Source organism: Poecilia latipinna, unplaced genomic scaffold (assembly GCF_001443285.1).
Source record: "Poecilia latipinna isolate Pla-1442-1.1 unplaced genomic scaffold, P_latipinna-1.0 Scaffold1844, whole genome shotgun sequence".
NCBI classification, from domain to species: Eukaryota; Metazoa; Chordata; class Actinopteri; order Cyprinodontiformes; family Poeciliidae; genus Poecilia; species Poecilia latipinna.
Window position 1 is genome coordinate 153,457 of NW_015114460.1, and position 11,907 is coordinate 165,363.

Below are 11,907 nucleotides of genomic sequence, written 5' to 3' on the forward strand. Positions count from 1 at the left end.
GCGGGCCGGATCCGGCCCGCGGGCCGTAGTTTGGGGACCCCTGCTCTAGAGGAAGGTGTTGCCACCGCCATGTTTTGCTGTGAGTGGTGGCGTGTTTGGAGTTTCAGTTTTCCACCACACACAGCAATTTTGAAGATTTAAACCTTCAGATTTATTTATTTAAAAGCACATAAAGGACTAGACAAGCAGTAAGAACACTTCAAAGAATGCACTCACCGGACATCAACATAAAAATGACAAACACAGTTAAGACATGGCATTATGAAAAAGGTGTATTAAAAAAAATCCCTGAATTTCATTCCTATTTCTTCCACACTGCTATGTTTCTTATGATTTCCTTTTAACAATTCAAAAACCTTGCACTTTTATAAATTCCAGATTTAAGAATGCATTAATAATAGTTGTCCTCCTGTCAATACACTCCCAAAACAGAACTGTTATCCTTGTAGCTGCTCCAGCGTTAGCTTATCTTATTTAATTCCTCTATTTGAATTTCACTACTGAGGGTCAATGAAAGATATATCCTTTCTTTTCACAATTATGACCTACTTCATATAGATCTGTCACATAAAACCCCACTGAAATACATTTTCCTTTGTCGTTGCCAAAAACGTTCCAGGGTAAGGCACCATATGTGTGTGTTTTGTCAAGACGGATTTCTCCGTTCTCTCTCATCCAGAACAGATGAAGACTTTAGTGTTCATTTTGAAGTTTGAAATATAGTTAAATCATTGTGGATGGGCAGCATAACAGAGGAATCCCTTTACCTAAAGGCAAGCAGAGAGCCTGTGAACCCTGAACAAGAGGGGGTGCAAGAGCAACCTTGTTTACTTTGGACGGCAGCAAGAGAGACTTTTCCGGTAAGGTGAACCCGGATCAAGGATTCGGGACAGAAACGCCAGGCTCCACCTAAAGATTAAATGAAATCGGCATCAAACACGAAGGCCAGTGTATGTTGGCAGGCACTGCGCTGGACTTGTTTGGGATTTCTTTTGGGGGTTTTTTTATTCTAATCAGCACATAAATTCAAAATACATTTTGTTTTGTAACACCCCAAAACCTGGACGAAAGCCACAGCCCCTGATAAGAAACGTTCGGCCATCACAGCTTCGCTTTAATATGCTCGCCACTTCTTAGGTGGGATCAGATCAATGGAGAGTCTCAAATCAGACGCAGACACCAAGGTAGACAGAAGACACCATCTTTGGCGCACATTGAGAGCACTTTCCTTCCCTAGTGATCACACGTTTCCTTTTTTAAAATTCCTCTTTACTGTGCTGTTGAGTTAGACTCAACTGTCTTGTGATGTCCATTAAAAATATTAACGTTAAAAGTGGAGCGTTCCCCCCTCCCATCCCCCTTCACCCTTAGCAATGTGGGTTTAGGTTACTTTGAAAATAATGGCCTAATTAAAGCAACTTCGTTTGTTATTGTACGCAAGAAAAATTATTTCTTCAGATCACCGAGCAGGTCCTTACAAAAACAAAAATCTGTTCACAATACTTCATATTTTTCAGAGAGTAAGCGTTGAAAAACATTTTAGACACAAAACCACATTTTCTTCAATTAATAATGTTTATTTTCAACTGTTGATGCAAAGAATGAGAACATTTTACTTAAAAAACAACATAATCGGATACTTTATTGTGAAGAGTAAAAAGAGACCACCTACATTTTAGTGTACCTTGTAGGTCTACGCTGTAAAGACTGCTGGGCTGAAATCAATCTTTTTTTAAATCCAGCTGGATCAAGTAATAGGCTCTCTGGTTTACTTAAGATCCCAATTGAACCAGTGTACTGGGTTAGATTTTCAAGACAAAAAAAAAGGGTTAAAGTAAAAAAAAAAATGTCTAACATTAAATCTAATAAATAAGCAGGGAGAAAAGAAAATCTCATAACCTGGATGTGGGACCTATTACCTTCCTAGATGAAAAATAAACTGAGAATGGAACATAAAGTCTTTCCAGTCACACAAACGGTCCAATTTAAAACGCAGTATGAAAATGAATAATAAATAAATAAGAAATATGATGCATTTTGTCTGGTTGGAAAAACTTTACATACGCATATTATATGTGGGTGGAGTGTCGGAAAGATCAGGAGCTTCTTAAAGAGACAAAGGCTAATTACTTTGAAATCATGTTTGATATATACAGCGTTTTTGTAACAGCTGAAGGTAACATACTTACTTGATTGTGCAATAAAAGGTCATTATGTGTGTGAAAAATACACATTACTGCACCGTGAAGTGAACCTTGTTAATGACAGTTAATTCTGTCATTAACTCACCATTTCAAATTATATTCATTGGAAGAAGTTAAATGAAGTCTGATCAGATGGTTGTACAATTCAAAGCAGCTCGGTGAGGATTGATGAGGATCCCTTTGAGCTGCGGCAGAGTTTGTGATTTAACGTTTAGATGAAACTACCCTACAACTCTCCCTGTCCCAACAGCCTAAACTTTGCATCTGGGTTCAAAAAATAACCCAGCAGTGTTTTGTGTGTGTGTGTGTGTGTAGTGATGTAAAACCCACCCAAGATGTTAAATGGCATATCCGTCATTCTTCATGCATGGAATTTCTTTAGCTGTTCTGTAAATATGGTGTAGCGGCGCGAACACCCTGCGAGCCTTCTGCCGTGCATTATTCAGTCTCATTCGGATGTACAGGCCGCCCTCCTCTCTCTCTCTCAGACGAGCCGACCACTAACACGCCGCACTAATGTGATGTAAAAGTGAATGATGAAATCCGAGGAGGCCAAATGAAAGAGGAACAGGGAGTGTGCGTGTGTGTGGGTGTGTGTGTGTGTGTGTAAACGCTGGCCCGGGTCTAAGGCGGTGCATGTGTGTTCAAAGGTGAGGCCTTGGGTGATGTGGAATAGGATTCCCTTACCTCCCTATAAGTACAGAGGAGGATAAAAGCCAGATGTAATGACCTTGGTATAATGAAGGCCTTGCTGATTTCCATGAGTTTTCTTGCCTTCGCGAATCAGCCGTTCCATCGGAGCGGGGTTGGGGGGGGTAAGGGGGAGAAGGCTGAGACGGAAAAAAAGAGGGGAAAAAGGGAGCTTTGTCTGCAGCCAGCAACATATGCCCACAATCGAACACAAACTCTTGTTCCCATGTTCGAGCGATTATGTAAAAGATTGTTATCTTGAGGCAAATTAATAGATGAAACACATTTTTCCAAATGGGTGGGTGTTTTTTTTTTTTGTTGTCGTTTCTTTTTTTTTGTTAGGTGACCAATTTACTTGCAATTTCCTGAATTCGTCAAGTTATTTACAAAGTGATGTAATGCTCGGTTCTTTTTTATCTTGAAAGCGAAGGCAGCATGTTGTCTAGGGCCACTTTGTGCAGCTAATATGGCAAGACGAAATGAAAGGCTTCAAAAGAGCTCCTCCACTCAGAGCTGATGCGGTGTCGCGGCCGACATCCAGATATCACTCGACTGCAGCGAAGTGCAACAATACCAAACAATAAACAACTGGTAATTGGTGTGATCCTCCGTCCCAACAAAACAAAACAAAACAAAACGGAAAAATTCCTTGATTTGCTGCAAATTACGAGCGTTAATGTGTCTGCGCGCTGTGACCCTCCGAGGATATCAAAAGGCTCGTGATGGGCCTGTCTCATTAAAGACGTAGCTGGAAACAGATGTACAACACTCTGATCATTATAACTGGCACGAACTCACCTCTGATTCCTACTGAATGCGTGACTGGCATGAGACATCTATGTTTTAGTGAAACGTTTCTGTGCACCGTCTGTGAGAAAGTGAGTGAGAAAGGTGACAGGTGGCATCTCAGGTTAATTGCGCCCTCTTCAGGCAGTTGCTATACATCCTACATTCTTGTGTAGTGCTTGAGGGGCAAAGGTGCAAATTGTGCAAAGCACATTCGTGTTAAAGTTAAGATTTCTTGAGCGAGAAGATATGTTAAATATCTGTGAACATGCACTGAGCTTTCTTTGGCATCCTCACAACTATTCCTGCCTGAGCTCTCTAACTCCATACATGCCACCGCTTTCATTAATATGTGATGAGAGAGAAAATCTCCAAAGGCCCAATAGGCAGAGGCATTGTTTCTCTTTTAAAGTCATCTCAGATGGAGGGAGCAAACTTCACAGCCTCAGTGAAGTGTCTAATGAAAGGAGTCTCCTCCTTCGCGCCTCCACTTCGCACAGCATATTAGGAATCTAAATGTTGACTGAAGACAGTTTGATTTTTTTAGTGCCTGTGATTTTCTTCTGGAAAAATAAGAATAATAATACAAAAAAAAAAAAAAAAGTGGTAGCCATGAAAGAGCTTACGAGCAGGCACATCTTTGCTCAATGCCATTTTAGGAGGCGGGAAAGTGAGGTTCACACCACAGTTCATTTGAAAGCCTTATCAAACGGAGGCTGTTTCAGGCAAAGATCAAAGCGATTTCTGGGCCAAAATATCACTAGACTGGCAATATCCTTGTAAGATTTCTGCTTTATGCTAACAACTGTTTCAACAATGTCTGGCTATTATTGGAGATAAAGCAGAAACTGTGCACAGTGGGACGCAGACAATTAAGTATACTGTTCAGGAGTATAGCTGAAGCATAAGCACCTCAGTTTGAATCACGGTGAAAGTCACAGGCCTGCTTAATAGCTGTGAACGTCATTCTTGGAGAAGGAAAACGCTCAGATGAGATTCTGCTTAAGGTCGTAATACAACATTTATTTTCCATTTTTGAAATTGCTGATGGTTTTCCCACAAAGTCAAGATAAAGAGAGACGATGCTTTAGGATGATCAAAACATTAAAATTGTTGCCCCGATTGCTAACTTGTCACCAGGAGTTACAGGAAACAGGTAAGGCACAGTGAATAATCATTTTAGCATCATAGCCACGCACAACTGATTCGTGCTTACTCGGTTATAAATCTTGTTTACATTATTTTTTTAAAGACACTACATATACACCTGTTCTTGCACAGTAATATTTTCTCATAATATTATGAAAATTACTAAGTTGACATCTTGTCATCGTGACAAAATTAATTATAGTTGTATAAATAGACTTGGCATGGGGGGAAAAACATATCATTAACGCAACAAGAACTGTCTGTTATTGTACTCAAGGCAAAATAATGACTTCTAATTAGTGAATTAGAAGTCATTCTATATAAAATATTATATAAATAAATATGTTTTCTGGAAGACAAAACAATTAAGTATTTTAGTGAAATGATCAAATTTCTTTAAATGCAAATTTATTAAACCGATGTTTATTTTATTCTCAGAATGCTGAGACTGAGAAAATGTGATAAGAAAATATAATTTTCTACTGTAAGATGGAAGAGAGACCACCTGATTTTTCTGTTCCCTATAAATCTACACTTTAAAAACTGCTGGTCTTTGCCTAGTTTGATCTAAGACAGATTTAACTGTAACCCTGGAGCTTTTTGTTGTAGCATTTTGGGTTACATTTTTAACCCACAAATGTGTTAAAGTAATAAATATCAACATTATAGCTATGAAAGAGTGGAATAAAATGACCAACATATTGCATTAAACAGCAAATATATCATATTTGGGTTCAAATTAATTTTTTTTTTATGTATTGCTTAATTTAGTACAAATACACATAGATAAAAAAATTAAAACAAACCAATAAGTGAATTTTGATAGTAAAATTCATACTCAGTATACAACACTGTAAAATATTGTGTGCTTTAAGGACAATTTTATTGTCAAAGTGTGAATTTTGAGGTTAGCTAACATTAGCTAAGAAAACATAAAACTAATTTATGATTTTAGAGATGAGGTTCAGTTGGAGACTAAAACTAGTTAACATCTCGCCTGCAGCAGATAATTCTCCTCCTCATTTAGCCTAAATCCAGATCAGTTGTCGCAGAGGCTCAAGATAGCAGATAGTCCAGGAAAGGCTAGAACCAAAGCAGACGTCTACTATCTTAAAACATTGATAATGTCATAACTGTCATAACAATTTGTGCAAACATCATCTTATTACTACTTCGCTAATAATTGAGACAGTTATTCTGACGAGAAAAACTTTATGTTCTGTTTCACACAGGAATATCTTTGTTGACACACAGCCTCCAATCCCTCCTGTATAAATAATCATGGATTTATATGTTAAACGACAACAAAAAAGGTAAACAACTTTGGATTAACAATGGATTAAAGGTTGGGAACAGTGATCACTTAACTAAAAATGATGAGAGGTTGTTTTGCAATGATAGAAGTTCAAATTAGTCTTGGATAAGCCATTATTTCTACTAGTTGTACTTAAATAAATATGCTGAGAGCATATTTAGGAGAACCTCATTTAAAAAGAAAGCAAATTGTCCTTTTAATATTTTTGATATCTGCATCTTCAGATTCAGATAACTTTAAATCCCATTTGACAATTTTTTTCAACTGTGTCTTGTAAAATAGTTTCCATGCTTATGCAAGTAAACTGACTCCATTTTATTTTATTACAATTAATACTCAGTTTTATTTTGCTTGGGAGTTTTAAATTGCTGAAGATTTTTCAGTAGATTTATTTCCCCCTAAGTCCAGATAAAACACTAAATAGCAACTCACGACCAGAAGTTGCAGGAAACATCTGAGGCACAGTCAGCATCAATTTCACCTTTGTATTCACTTTGTGGTTCATTTTCGGTCAATTATAGTCCTTGTTCCATAGTCCTAAAAAGCTACATTGCTTATACACCTGCTGGTCCTAATGTCATGAAAATTGCATTGTTGACATATGGGTTTTTCTTAGCTGTTATTATAACACAAGTATATATTATGGTTGTAGAAATAGACTGATTAGATGAAGAAATTTTTATTTCAAAATAATGTTTTTGGATTGAAGACCAAAGGAGAACAAACTGCCTCCAAAAACACTGCTCCCAGAAGAATTCATTTGCAAAATGTTAGAGAAGTACTCAACCTACCATTAGTTAAATAGTTCTCTAAAAGGGAATATGTAAAAACTTTTGGGACATCTTATCATGATCCATGTGGCGTTAGGAATGAGCTGACATACATCTCTCTCTGTTTTTTAACTAATTTATGCAGCACAGTGTATGTGCTGTAAAAATGAAGCATCTGTACATGAATTTAGATTGTAAATGGAGAAACAATATGGGATTAAATTCATTCTACATATCTTCTGGGAAATCTGTAAAACCTACTTAAATCGGGAAATTCGGGAAAATCTGCAACAGATGTAGAGCTAATTTCTTTTAATGATGAAATGTTTGCGCTTATCTCTGACTCACTCAAAAATGTAAAAACAAACAAAAAAAAAAATCTACTGCTTGACCAAAGGTTGAAGAACAGGTTCAGGCAGAGGTGGCAAAACAAATTCTTACAAAATTCACTTGGCCCGAGGCTGTGGCTGAACTGGAGAACTACATAAGCTGCAGTGCCTTCAGAAGTATTTATGTTCCTTTAACTTTTTATATTTTGTCATTTTTACAGCCAAAGATTTCAGTGATAAGCCGACACAATGTAGTGCCTTGTTATGAAGTTGAAGGACGAAAATGTGTGGTTTTCAAACTTTCTTCCTGGTAGAATAGCTCAAGCTCTGTGAACCACAACTTTCAAATCTCTCCATGAATTTAGGCCTGGACTTTGACTAGGTCATTAAAAACCTTACTACACTTTGATATAAGCCATTCTAATGCAGCTCTGGCTATATGTTATGCTACTGAAATGTAAACCTCTGGTTATGCCATCAACTATAACCAGATCCCTGTGGAAGAATAGCATCTCCACAGCATGATTCTGCCACCTCCATGTTTCACCATAAGGATATGGTGCTCAGGGTGACACTCGGTTCAAGTTATACACTACATAAAGTGCTTTGCATGTACAGCAAAAAATTATTTTGGTCTCATCCGACCATAGCACCTTCTTCCACATGGCCGCCTCGTCCCCTACATGGCTTTCTTCTTGGCACGCTCCCGTTTGGAAAAACAAGTGTAATTTTTCCTCTGCTTCATATTTATGTGCTGCTTCGTGCTTCTGTATTATACAAAATCCCAATAAAGTACACTGAAATTTCTAATTCCAACATGAAAAGTCCTGAAAATGTCAAGGGGCATGAATACTTTTAAATAAGGCGCAGGCTGTGAATTATGCAACAACAGCATAAGGAATACATGTAGAAAACAAATGTCAAACAATCACTTTAAATGTAAGCTTAATTGCTAAAAATACTTTAAAAAAACTGCTTAACCCTTTATATGCCAACTGCTCTTCCTCATTAAATATGCCAAATATTACACGTAAATATTGCCGAAGAATGTTTTCCCTTTAACTTGCCAATTAAAAAGAAGAAATCTCAATATGGGAATTTGCTTTAGAAGAAATACCATAAAACCCTATACATATACAATGTCAAAGACCTTTTTATTTATTTTTTTTTATCCCCCCCAAATCTGAAAAGTGCACCATTTTCAGCTCTCCTTATTAGAGCGGATTGCTTATCATCTGCTTCAGAGAGGGCCTGTATAGCATAGCTGACAGCAGTAAAGGAGAGCTGCACACATGAACTCTTCACTAACGCTTTTCCTACGCTAACCAGCTGTCCCCCTGTGGTTTCAGCCTCAGCTAAAAGCTTTGAAATGTCCTTCAAGGCATGGAGGAAAAAGGGAAAAAAAAAATAAAACAACAACATGCACACCGCTTTGGGTAAAATCCTATTTGTACACTGTAATTACACTTTGAAAAGTTGCAAAGTTTAAAGTTTCGAGACCTTCACTTTTTCTCTTCTCATTTCGGATATTGATCCGGCTCTAAAATGCATGTGAGGCGGGGTTGCTGTACAGAACAAAGAGGGCTCTCATTACATGTTGCGCCTCAGACAACTTTGAATGCTTCAGATTTGATTTGCTTGCGCTATCAGGGGACACATAAAGGAGAATGCAGTCAATAATTTCCACAACTGTGGAACCACTGCTAATCTTCTCTTAACAACAAGGCCAGAGGCACTTTGGATGGGGTTATTAGGAAGATAGATGGAGGTTTGGAAAGATGGGCGTCTCTGATGTATTTCTTGCAGAAAATAAAAAAACATCTGTACAAACCGTGACAGACAAGCCCAGAGAAGTTAGCCTCGCAACCGCGCTACTGTCTTTTATTCAAAGGTAACATTCTCACTTCAAAATACAATTTCTGAAAGACATCTTTTATGCTGTAACTGAGTGATTATGTTCAAAATAGAGGCAGAGGCATAAATGCTTAAATATATATATTTTTTTAAAAAGAAGCAAAAGTAGTGTTTACATCTGTTGTTTCTCATGACCGAAAGGGGACAAATTAGTCTGGACAAAAATTTGTTGCGTTGGCTGCGTGATAAGTGTAATTGCCCAGCAACACTGTATTTACAGAAACACAAAGTAATTTTGTTGTTGCTTTTGATTGCAGCGCTTGTGCAAGTAAAAATAATTCCAAGGGAAACTGTTTTTGTGCCATTAAGATAGGGCCCCGTTATCATGTGAAACCAAATGTTTCTTCATACCTAAATGACCTGCTTATCTGTCCGGCATGAAATATCCCAATACAGAATATAAATTTCATTTCCTCTCTGCCGGTGTCAAATACTGTGTCCATTATATAAACTGACCTCTACTTTTGCTGCCCGCTTGCGGTCCTGGAGAGGATATGGCAAGGAAGCCATACAGCCTGAGACCACTTCCACAGAGCAGTAATCAATAAGGATTTCCAGCTCCACTTGCACCAGGTGCTCTGTCAAGCCACATTGGAAGAAATGCAAAAAACACTAAAGAGAGTGGAATTAGGTACAGATGTGTCATTGTTAGCCATGCAAAGGATGTCTGGATTAAATTTGTAAGAGGATACATTAAATGCGCACAGCTAGTCTCCTGAACATAATTGCGGTAATGAGCAGTTCGTGTATGGAGTTTTAATTTGCATAAAAGACATTTAAAAAAAAGCTAATAAACAGGATGTAGATGTTCATTTTAAGTGGGAGGAATTTTCAATGTAATGTAACTGTGGAAACGAGACTTGCGCAAAGCGCCTCGCAAAATATTCACACCCGTTTCATTTTTCAGTTTCCGTCACGTTACAAGGACAGACTTTACTGCATCTCAAGGAGTAAATTAAATCCACTGGAACCAATTGCCTTAAGAAGTCCGCTCATTTTGAAGTAAAGTCAGCTTGAGTGCATTTTATTATCAGTATAATACCAGCTGGTTTTGCCTCAAAGGTTTTTTTTTTTTAGAGAACATAAGTGAAAAAAAACAACAACATCGTGAATACTAAAGACGACCACAGATAGGTTAGGAATAAGGTTGCAAGGATCTTCAAAGCGAGGTTGCATCATTAAACAACGCCCTAAGCTTTGAACATCTCACAGAAATCTGTTAAATTCATCATCTGAAGACATGGCTGTCCACCAAATGCTACAGGAGAACATTAATCAGAGAGGTAGCCAAGAAGCCCTTGGCACCTCTGGAGGAGTTGCAGAGATCAACAGCTCAGATGGGAGAAACTGTTCACCTACTGGTTGTTAATTGCAGACTGTGTATATCTAGTATTTATGGGAGAGTTATTAGAATACAGACATTGCTGAAAAAAAAAAGACATAAGATATCCTGTTAAATATTTTCCAGAAAAGGGAATAAATAAATACAGGTCAGTTCTGCAAGAAATCTTTCTGCAAAAGACTTGAGACTGGGACAAAGGGTTGCCTGCCAGTTAGACAAAAGACCCACAAGGGTGTAGTTTAGATTAAAAGACTATTCATGTGGTTGGATGACACAGAGATCCAGACCACATCCAACTGTGGCAAGACCTGAAAACTGCTCTTCATAGATGCTCTCTTCACACAGTCTGGCTAAGCACGAGCTATTTTGCGAAGAACCTATTTTGTGCATTGATTTTAGTCTCTAGATGATAATGCCAGTAGAGGCATATTCCAAAGGATTCACATGTGTAATTGCAATAAAACGTTGCTCTAACACGTGGGAACTGAATACACACACTACCTTTCCCAGATACAAACGTAACAATGAAAATGTAACTGCCAACATTCTTCGACTTACTAATCGGTGCAATGGGTGAGAATGATTATCATCCGGAAAGCTTGTTATTTAATGAGGTTATATTTGTTTTATAAATAAATTTGAGAATTACTCATAATGTGCAGTTTTGTTTTATGTAACGTTACTAAAATTGTCTACTTTGTTTTCCATCATCAAAATCTGAAATAAATATAAATTAATATAATTAAATATAGCTGCCACTGTCTCGGGTCAGCAGGCATCCACAACGTCAAATTTAACACACGGCTAAAAACAATCACTAGATTTCCAGATTTAAAGATTTTAAATAAGCTGCGCACAACACAGTGGCTGAAATGTACCTTTAAGTATTTGCCCTACGATGTGTAAAGTGGAACTTCGAATCCAGAAGGTCAAAGAAACGAAGTTTATCCGTGTTTTCCTGGCTTTCCATCTAACAGGTGTGAATGATTGGCAATCAGGTGTGTCACTCGCGACTGAGCCAGTTCAGTATGCTAGTTCGTTATGTGACCAAACAGGTCAGCTCTGATCTTTATTGTTTAGAATAGAATAGAATAGAATAGAATAGAATAGAATAGAATAGAATAGAATAACAAAACTGATTGAGGTCCAATTCAACGCAAAAACAATTTAAAAAATATAATAAATTAAAGATAAAAAAAAAAACAACATCCATAAATCCATCCATCCATCCATCCATTTTCTGAACACCCTTGTCCCTCAGTGGGGTCGGGAGGGGTGCTGGTGCCTATCTCCAGCTAACGTTCCGGGCGAGAGGCGGGGTACATCCTGGACAGGTTACATCCATAAATCAATTCATTAATTACATTTGCATTACTTAGTTGTGAAGTTAGTCCAAAACATAAGTCTG

General features: G+C 37.7%; 1 long non-coding RNA gene across 1 annotated transcript in view; it reads right to left on the minus strand.

Moving 5' to 3' along the window:
* The window catches only part of LOC106934690 (uncharacterized), a 78,460-nt gene extending 66,921 nt beyond the window's left edge, over nucleotides 1–11,539 (minus strand). Inside the window, exons 1-2 of the long non-coding RNA XR_001421746.1 lie at nucleotides 11,378–11,539; nucleotides 9,614–9,735 (exon numbers count right to left, since the gene is read on the minus strand). This is a non-coding gene — a long non-coding RNA (uncharacterized LOC106934690). The remainder of the gene's footprint in view (nucleotides 1–9,613; nucleotides 9,736–11,377) is intronic.
* Nucleotides 11,540–11,907: the final 368 nt, after the last annotated feature.